This window comes from Piliocolobus tephrosceles, chromosome 6 (genome assembly GCF_002776525.5).
Source record: "Piliocolobus tephrosceles isolate RC106 chromosome 6, ASM277652v3, whole genome shotgun sequence".
Lineage (NCBI taxonomy): Eukaryota > Metazoa > Chordata > Mammalia > Primates > Cercopithecidae > Piliocolobus > Piliocolobus tephrosceles.
The window spans coordinates 38,824,293-38,833,995 of NC_045439.1; the positions used below are offsets into that span (position 1 = coordinate 38,824,293).

General features: G+C 38.5%; 1 protein-coding gene across 1 annotated transcript in view; it reads right to left on the minus strand.

The window, feature by feature from the left end:
* Window positions 1-7,207, minus strand: part of RDH12 (retinol dehydrogenase 12) — a 33,987-nt gene extending 26,780 nt beyond the window's left edge. The window contains exon 1 of the mRNA XM_023182410.1: window positions 7,158-7,207. The gene's annotated coding sequence lies outside the window, so the exon portion shown is untranslated. The remainder of the gene's footprint in view (window positions 1-7,157) is intronic.
* Between the last annotated feature and the right edge of the window lie 2,496 nt (window positions 7,208-9,703).

The following is a 9,703-nucleotide window of genomic DNA, read 5'->3' on the forward strand; positions in this document are numbered from 1 at the left end:
AAAAAAAAAATATATATATATATATATATATATATATATATATTATTAGTAGATTCCCTAGAGTCCAAAAATGACATATTTGGCTTATTTGGTATAAAAATTATACAGGAAGCAGAGTCAAATATGAAATGGTGTTTGGTTTTCTTTGGGCTATATTTGTATAAATATGTTACTGGTATGTGTTCCAAAATCATGGGAAACTCCTATAATTCTGATATGACTTAGTGTACATTATCAGTAATAATTATAATTGTTATGTTAAATTATCATATGCCACAGAGATAACAAATTTCCTTGTCAATTGTTTCTTTATGGCTGCCCTAAAACCTTTCATTATCCACAGACAACTGTCTTGTTTTGGTCCTCATTAGAAGGTGGTTTTATAATCAGCTATAGAGCTCTAACAGGTGTTCTTAAATGCAGGTTTCTGATAACTTTGGAGATTGTGACCTTAGAATAGAGGAAAAAATTTTCAGGACTCTCATGGAGAGCTGAAGTGTTCAAAAATATCAAGCAGAACAGGAGTTAACTGTGTAAACTAAACTGATAGAAGACTAAAGTAATCTTTTTAACTTTTTGCTTAAAACATTGCTGATGCTTTGTTTTTCAGAGTAAAGAAAACTTTTCTTTTAAGCTATTTACAGCTTTTAGCAATTGAGTAAAGTATACTCCCATGAACAAAACTTGGAGCATATTTGTTTCTCTCCGCATAATTTCCCCAGAATTTGGAAACTATTTGTGAATATTTTTACTTATAACAATACAGTTATTTACATAAGTGCAGTAAGAATTTGTTTTCATTTGTAACAGGACAAAATTGGAGAAACTGGTTATTTTATTAAGACTTTGACTGGAATGGTGTGATTTCCCTTGGAATCAAACTTGACTTAGGGAGCCAAGATAGCCCCTTGGAAAAACTGGCCTCTTCACCTTTATCTACACAGCCCCTGTACAGGGTTCCTGACCTGTGGTAGGTAAAGAATGTCATTTTCTGACAGGCCCAGGAGCCCCAAGTTTACCTTGGAACCTCAAGAGGAGAGGTTAACTCAATTCATAGGTATTTGATGGCACAAATCAACGGCTGGGCTCAGCTTTAAAGAAGTCTTATCTGAGATTTTTTCTACAGAACACAGTTTCATCAAAGCCAAATTTAAAAGCCTATGTAAAAAATAATTATTCTTACCAGCCTGGCCAACATGGTGAAATCCCATCTCTACTAAAAATACAAAAATTAGCTGGGTGTGAAAGCACATACCTGTAATCCCAGCTACTTGGGAGTCTGAGGCAGGAGAATCACTTGAACTTAGGAGGTAGAAGTTGCAGTGAGGGCCGGGCACGGTGGCTCAAGCCTGTAATCCCAGCACTTTGGGAGGCCAAGGCGGGCGGATCACGAGGTCAGGAGATCGAGACCATCCTGGCTAACACAGTGAAACCCCGTCTCTACTAAAAATACAAAAAATTAGCCGGGCAAGGTGGCGGGCGCCTGTAGTCCCAGCTACTCCGGAGGCTGAGGCAGGAGAATGGCGTAAACCCGGGAGGCGGAGCTTGCAGTGAGCCGACATCCGGCCACTGCACTCCAGCCTGGGCGACAGAGCAAGACTCCGTCTCAAAAAAAAAAAAAAAAGAAGTTGCAGTGAGACGATATCACGCCACTGCAGTCCAACCTGGGCATCAGAGTGAGACTCCATCTCAAAAAAAAGCTCATAATATATATATATATATATATATATATATATTCTTGCTTCACTGTATACAAATAATTAGGCCAAGTATAATAAAGCAAAAAAGATATACCATAATTTGTCTTTAGTAAAAATGGGAAACTGGAGAGAGAAAAAATTGTTTCAAAAAGTATGATACACCGATCGTTAGATTTTAGTCTTGCCTAATGTTTTGCAATTTTTATTGTTTTCTACAGTTTGGACTGAATTCTAATTTTACTTGGCAACTAGTCTTCAAAATAATGTTTTCAATTTTTTTCCTTCTTTTTTCCCCATTTTTCCTATTTTGGAGTCACTAACAATTAAGTTGTGCTTTTGTAAAGCTCTGCAAACTGAAGCTAGACAACTTAAACTTCAGAAGAAAATAACAGCAACCTATTCACACACATAAACCACTTTCATACCTGATTACTGATGTATGGACTACAGAGTAATGGCCTATATCAATTTTCCAAGATTTTTCTTTGGTTTACTGTTGTTTTTATCCCTTCCTCCCCCTAATTTCTCTTCACAGGACATAAGACTTCACAACCTTCTAACAATGAGCTTTCCTAATAACTTAGAACCTACCTGTCTAGGAAAAAACCATCCTAACCATGAGAGATCAGACAAAAGCTGGGACCAGAGACTCATTTTCTTCTAAAATGCTTTCTCCAGAAAATTTTTTTAAAGCATGGAGAAAATGTAAAAGGAAAAGACCTTGGGCCCCCAAAATCACTAAGCTAAAGGGAAATTCAAGCTAGGAACTGTTTAGGGCAAACCTGCTTCACATTCTATTCAAAGTCGTCCCTCTGCTCACTGAGATAAATGCATATCCGATTGCCTCCTTTGAAAAGGCTAAACAGAAACTCAAAAGAATGCAGCTGTTTGTGTCTCACCTTCCTGCGACCTGGAAGCCCCCTCCCTGCTTCGAGTTGTCCCGCCTTTCCAGACCAAACCGATGTTCATTTTACATATGTTGATTGATGTCTCATGTCTCCCTAGAATGTATAAAACCGAACTTGCTCTGACTACCTTGGACATATGTTGTCAGGACCTCTGAAGGTTGTGTCATGGGGGCACATCCTCAACCTTGGCAAAATAAACTTTGTAAATTAACTGAGACCTGTCACAAATTTTCTGGGTTCACACTACAAATATCACAAAATTCAGAAAATGACATCATATTTTTATTTTATTTTTAAAATTAGAGACATGTATTGCTGTGTTGCCCACGCTGGAGTGCAGTGGTTGTTCATAGGCACTATCTTGCGACTGATCAGCACCTGTATTTTGACCTGCTCTGTTTCTGACCTGGGCCAGTTCTCTCCTCCTTAGGTAACCTGGTGGTCCCCTGCTCCCAGGAAGTCACTATATTGATACTGAACTTAATGTGAACAGCTGATTGGCACAACACACTACAAGCCCAGAGGATCTAGGCTAAAGGGATCCTTCCACCTCATCCTCCCAAGTTACTGGAACTATAGGCACATGCCACTGCACCTGGCTGTATCTTTATTAATTAACTGCTTGACACACTTAATGATATTTTTTCTTATATTTTTGGCTGCATAGTTTTTGAGGGCCTCTTCCTATAAAAATTATTTTGTAAATATCATTTTCTGTAGTGAAAATAAAAAAGATAAAAAGATAATTCAGCCTTTCCTCTATCATGGCTGATCAAATGTGTTTTTTAAAACATCTTATTTTGAAATATTAGAAAAAGCTGCAAAAATAATACAAAAAATTCCCGCATACTTTTCACTCAGCTTTCCCAAATGTCAACATTTTAAATAACCTTAGAACAATGATCAAAACCAGGAAATTAACATTGGTACAACACCACTAACTAAACTAATGGCTTTATTCTAATTTCACCAGTTTTCTCACTAATGTCCTATTTCTGGTCCAAGATTGAATTCAGGACCCCACATTGCATTTAACTGTGATAACCTGCAGGTCACGTTTGGCAGTCTTCCAAATTAGCCCACCTGGGGCAAGTCTTATGATTCATGGCTTACATCCCATTTCTGAGTAAAGAATCTTATGATGAGTCTCTCAAATCTTATTAAGAGTTCCTCAAACTGTTGATGTACACATTAATATGTAACCTATGGACACTGAAAAGGACATTTATTTGTTTCTAAATCATGAAGTGTTACTGATTGTCTTAAACATGGACATTTGAACTTGTATGTTGTCATCTCTAGCCAATGATTGTAACCTCTGTATTGTGCCCTTCAATGAAAAAGGACAACTCCAGTATGAAGAGTCCCCCTCCCTTCTCCTAAACTTTCTTATAAAATCATTCCAACTTGTAACAACAGACTTCGGAATACACCCAGCTTTATTAGTGTGTCTTTCCACATTGATCCTCACATTTGGCTTCCAATAAACCTTTATCAATTTATTTCTGCCTCAGCAGCCTTAATTTCCATCAACAAAATGGCACAGCTGACAGGATCTCAGAGTGACCTCCCTGGACTACCTAGACCTGCTTCCAACCTTCGTGCATGTGCCAGCACAAAATGCGTTGTGTTGCTGGACTTCGATGCCCCTGGTTTATTAAAGCTGGTTTCCTCCTTGGCTACGTGGTACAATGACTGTCTCAGAATGAGAGCTGCTGCTATGAATTCAAGATAAGGGTTTTTGTTAAATTCTAGGGCAGGGTAAAATAGAAGCTCTGTAAATTGTTTCCCTGGTGATTTGGGGTGAGACCTTTCCTTAGCTTTTTCCTCTTCCAGTCTCATGAGGGCACTCTTACTCCACTTCATAACTTGACTCACACAAAGCTTAGATGGGAAGTGCCCTCTAAGACACCTGCTGAGTTTTATGTATAATACTTACCATCCTTCCACTTGCGAGTGCCTAGATAAGTAGTAGATCCACCTAATCCAGGATGGTTATAAGCAGCAGTAGCCAAAATGGATATGTTCCGAAAATGCCTAAGATAATTTATTTGCACACACAATTGAAAAAAAGTTGGTTTTAGATCCAGACAAATTGAATGGAAGATTTACTTCCAATAACACCTACAAGCTTCTAAAAAAATTATTTTAAAAATGCCTCAATTCAAGAGGTAAAAACGATATGTGAAACGATTTGTAAATTTTAATGATTTAGGAGGCTTTCTCCTTTTTGCCTCCAGCTCCTCCTCCTCCTTCAACCCTTGTGATCTGAACTCAGCACTTCCTGTTTGTTCTCCTGGCTCCCATACACCTCTTAGGCAGAGATTTTTAAAATTTCACCATACACACGTTTCCTCCCCTCAAAAGGGAGACATATATTTAAATTTAAAACAAGGGGAACAATCAAAACAACTGCAGAATGAGAATAGAGCTACTGAGATCATAAAAATACAAATCCAACAATTTTTTTCTAAACCGAGAGATTAATATTTAAAAAATGAGATTCTCAAACATTAAGACATGCCAGGCCAAGCACAGTGTCTCACGCCTGTAATCCCAGCACTTTGGGAAGCCAAGGTGGGAAGAATGCTTGAGTCTAGGAGTTCGAGACCAGCCTGGGCAACATGGCAAAACCCCATCTCTACCCCAAAAATGCAAAAATTAGCCAGGCATGGTGGTACACACCTGTAGTCCCAGCTATTAGGGAGGCTCAGGTGGGAGGATCACTTGAGACCAGGAGGGAGAGGTTGCAATGAGCTGCGATCATGCCACTGCACTCCAGCCTGGGCAACAGGGTGAGACTCTGTCTCAGAAAAATAAAAAAAGACATACTGGGTTTTCTGAGACTCTAGCTAGATATATATTATGGCTCATTGTTGTGCACGTCTTAATAGACAGATTAGAACTCAAGTGGTCCACCCAGAACTATAGAGCTAACATGTAGGATCTTCTAAGTTCTTTGTCTACCTCTATATATTTTTTCTGCCTACTTTTAAACTACTGACTTTCCTACTTGTGTTGAGATAAAGCTCACTGTTTGTAGTATTACTAACTTAAGAAGACTTAGAAGTTTTGTTTTTCTTATGCAATTCAGCCAGTTCAAGCTAAAATGTTAACATTAAAAATCTAACTCTAAACTTATCTGAAACTGAATAAAAGGATAAAAGATTTTAAAAATAAAACTGCCATCAAACTACCCAAAACCTTTGGCTCACAGCCTTCATTAGATTACCTATTGGGACAAATAAAATTTAGCCATGTGAACTAATAGGTCCCAATTTTTTCCAGAAATACTTCAGATCCAACCATCTTTTATAAACTGGTGAGTTTGTATTACTATCTCATGACTAAAATTCTAAAATGAAAGCTATAAGGGCCAGGTGAGGTGACTCATGCCAGCAGTCCCAGCACTTTGGGAGGCCAAGGTAGGAGGATCAAGACCAGCCCTGGCAATACAGTGAGACTCTGACTCTACAAAAAAAAAAATTTTTTTTAAAGTTAGCTGGGCTTGGTGGCATGCATGTGTAGTCTCAGGCACTCAGGAGGCTGTGGTGGGAGGATCACTTGAGCCTGGGAGGTCAAGGCTGCAGTGAACCATGGTCACACCACTGCTCTCTACCTTGGGCAACAGAGTGTGACCTTGTTTCAAAAAGCAAATAAAAAAATAAAGGTATAGGATTTCTATTTGTGCATATATATATGTGTACTTATATGTTTTTACATATATACATGTAATATGTTATATGTTGTATCTACATGATACCCAATTGACTTATAAATAAATGAGCACTCATAAATTAGTAAGCCCAAAGGTTTTCCAAGTTCACATGACTTAAGTAATTCTTTAATAAATAAACTGGCTTTAAAATTATTAGTAAAATAAATATTAAAATGTCTTCAAAATTGTCAACATACATATTTGCCTAGATTTATGATCAGATTTATACTTGTCTTATTAAATATTTTACAGTGCCAGGATTTGGCACAAAGGTATAAAACTATGAACCCAGCCAAATCAAAATAATCTTTGTGTGATTTTTGATAAGACTAATTTAATATTGTTGGTTTAAGAAATACAGCTAAACCTTCTGAGTTATCCACAAAATACCTATATATTTAACTTTAAAGTTCTTGCTTAGGTAAATATCTGACATTCACAGGCTATAAAAATGGTTAATAGAAAAAAACTTTAAAAACTGAACACAGGCCAGGCATGGTGGCTCACATGTGTAATCCTAGCACTTTGGGAGGCTAAGGTGGGAGAATCACTTGAGCTCAGGAGTTTGAGACCAGCCTGGGCAACATAATGAGATCTCATCTCCATTTAAAAAAAATATATATATATATATATATATTAAATTTTTTAAAAAGCTGAGCACAGTTGTTCATGCCTGTTATCCTAATGCTTTGGGAGGCCAAGGCAGGTGGATCATTTGAGACCAGGAGTTCAAAACCAGCCTAAGCAACATAGTGAAACACTGTCTCTACAACATAGTGAGACACTGTCTCCACAAAAATTTGAAAACTAGTCTGGCATGGTGGCACTTGCCTGTAGTCCTAGCCACTCAGGAAGCTGAGGAGGGAGGATTGCTTGTGCCCAGGAGTTGAGGTTATGTGAGCTGATCATGCCACTGCATGATAATAATTTATTGCATGGTAAATTATTTTCCTAAAGCAAAATGACTGGTTAATTATAAAAGAAAAAGTGTAGGACAAAACAAAAGTTCAAACACATCATAAATAGTCTATAGAAATCATAATAGGCCTGGCGCAGTGGCTCACGCCTGTAATCCCAGCACTTTGGGAGGCCGAGACGGGCGGATCACAAGGTCAGGAGTTCAAGAACAGCATGGCCAAAATGGTGAAACCTTATCTCTACTAAAAATACAAAAAGTAGCCGGGCATGGTGGCACATGCCCGTAGTCCCAGCTACTCAGGAGGCTGAGGCAGGAGAATCGCTTCAACCCAGAAGGTGGAGGTTGCAATGAGCCAAGATAGTACCACTGCACTCCAGCCTGGGCAACAGAGATTCTGTCTCAAATAATAATAATAATAATAATAATAAAGTTCTTTAACATTTATATGTGAATAAGTTGGCTATAATCAAAAAGAAGTTACAAGTGTTTCTAAAGATTGAGATTTTGGTTCTCTATGTTAAAATAACACTGTCTTAAAGTGTAAATTTGCTCCTAGTGAATTATAAGAGCTTTTGATTTTATATTCTACAACCTATTTCTTTTCTAAAACTTCTCAAATTTATATCTCAAAAAATTCTACTTGTGCTATACCTCGCTGCACATCATTCCCAAGTCATGAGTCATTGTTGTTCGTTCTTTATACCCCTAAAAAGATACATCTTTTTCTTGGTTGAAATGATAGTCCTCTCCTTCAACCTTTTTGTCACCTTCTGTAATCTTCGGGTTTTTCTTTTTTTTTTTTTTTTGAGATGAAATTTTGCTTTTGTCACCCAGGCTGGAGTGCAGTGGCATGATCTCGGCTCACTGCAACCTCTGCCTCCCAGGTCTGGAACAAAACCATTTTCCTCTAATGTAACTTGATTCTGTAGTCTTGGCTTTTCTCAATACGTCTAAATGATTCCCTATAACCAGGGGACTTTTGATGCTGTTACTAAGATATATTTATTGTCCTGCTTAAGATACAAGTTTCCTTGTTTACTTTCCTCAAAAATAAAGTGTATGTTCATAACCCTGGACACACTCTTCCTGTATTTTAATTAAATCCAAGTATTCTTTTTTTTTTTTTTTTTTTTTTGCTCTCTCTTCAGGCTGGAGTACAGTGGCACCATCTCAGCTCACTGCGACCTCCACCTCCCGGGTTCAAGCGATTCTCCTGCCTCAGCCTCCCAAGTAGCTGGGACTACAGGTGCGTGCCACCAGCCCAGCTTTTTGTACTTTTAGTAGAGACAGGGTTTCACCATGTTGGCCAAGATAGTCTCGATCTCTTGGTCTCATGATCTGCTCACCTCAGCCTCCCAAAGTGCTGGGATTACAGGCATGAGTCACTGTGCCCAGCCTAAATCCAATTGAGTTTATCTTCCAGGTTATCTAAATAGAGTTCCAATAAAGCAAAACAATCATATTACAAAAGTTTTTTCTTTACTTTTTAGTAACTAGCTTAAAATTTTTCTAAATGTTTTATGAAGGTAATTCCTGTGACTTACTGTTTTTTGATTACTTCAAAAAAAAAAAAGCTTTAAAAAGGTGAAGATTTTTTACATACACATAACTTTCTTTCTCTCTCTCTCTCTTTTTTTTTTTTTTTTCTTTTTTTTTTGAGATAGGGTCTTGCTCTGTCTTCCAGGCAGGAGTGCAGTGGCACAATCACAGCTCACTGCAGCCTCAACCTGGTGGGCTCAAGAAATCCTCCCAGCTGAGCTTCCAGAGTAGCTGGGATCAAAGGCACACACCAGTACACTGCCTATTTTTTAAAAATTTCTTTTGTTAATTAATTTATTTTTTAAATTTTTGGTCGAGACAGGGTCTCATTAGGTTGCCTAGGGTGGTCTCGAACTTCTGGGCTCAGGTGATCCTCCCGCCTTGGCTTTCCAGTGTTGGGATTACAGGGATGAGCCACCACATCCAGCCTTCTATCTTTTTGTTTTTCCCTGAGACGGAATCTCGCTCTTGTTGCCCAGGCTATAGTGAAATGGCACGATCTTGGCTCACTGAAACCTCTGCCTCCCAGGTTCAAGCGATTCTCCTGCCTCAGCCTCCCAAGTAGCTGGGATTACTGGTGTCTGCCACCACGCCCAGCTAATTTTTTTGTATTTTCAGTAGAGATGGGGTTTCACCATGTTGGGCAGGCAGGTCTCAAACTCCTGACCTCAAGTGATCCATCCACCTAGGCCTCCCAAAGTGCTGGGGTTACATGTGTGAGCCACCGTGCCTGGCCCTTTTTATCTTTTTAAGAGTTCTCTTTTCTTCTCACTAGCACACAGGTTGGCAAACCATGACCCACAGACGAAATCCAGCCTACTGTTTGTTTTTGTAAATAGAGTGTCATTGGAACGGAGTAACATTTGAACCGTAAACACAATAACATTTGAGCACATTTGTTCAAATATTATCTATGGCT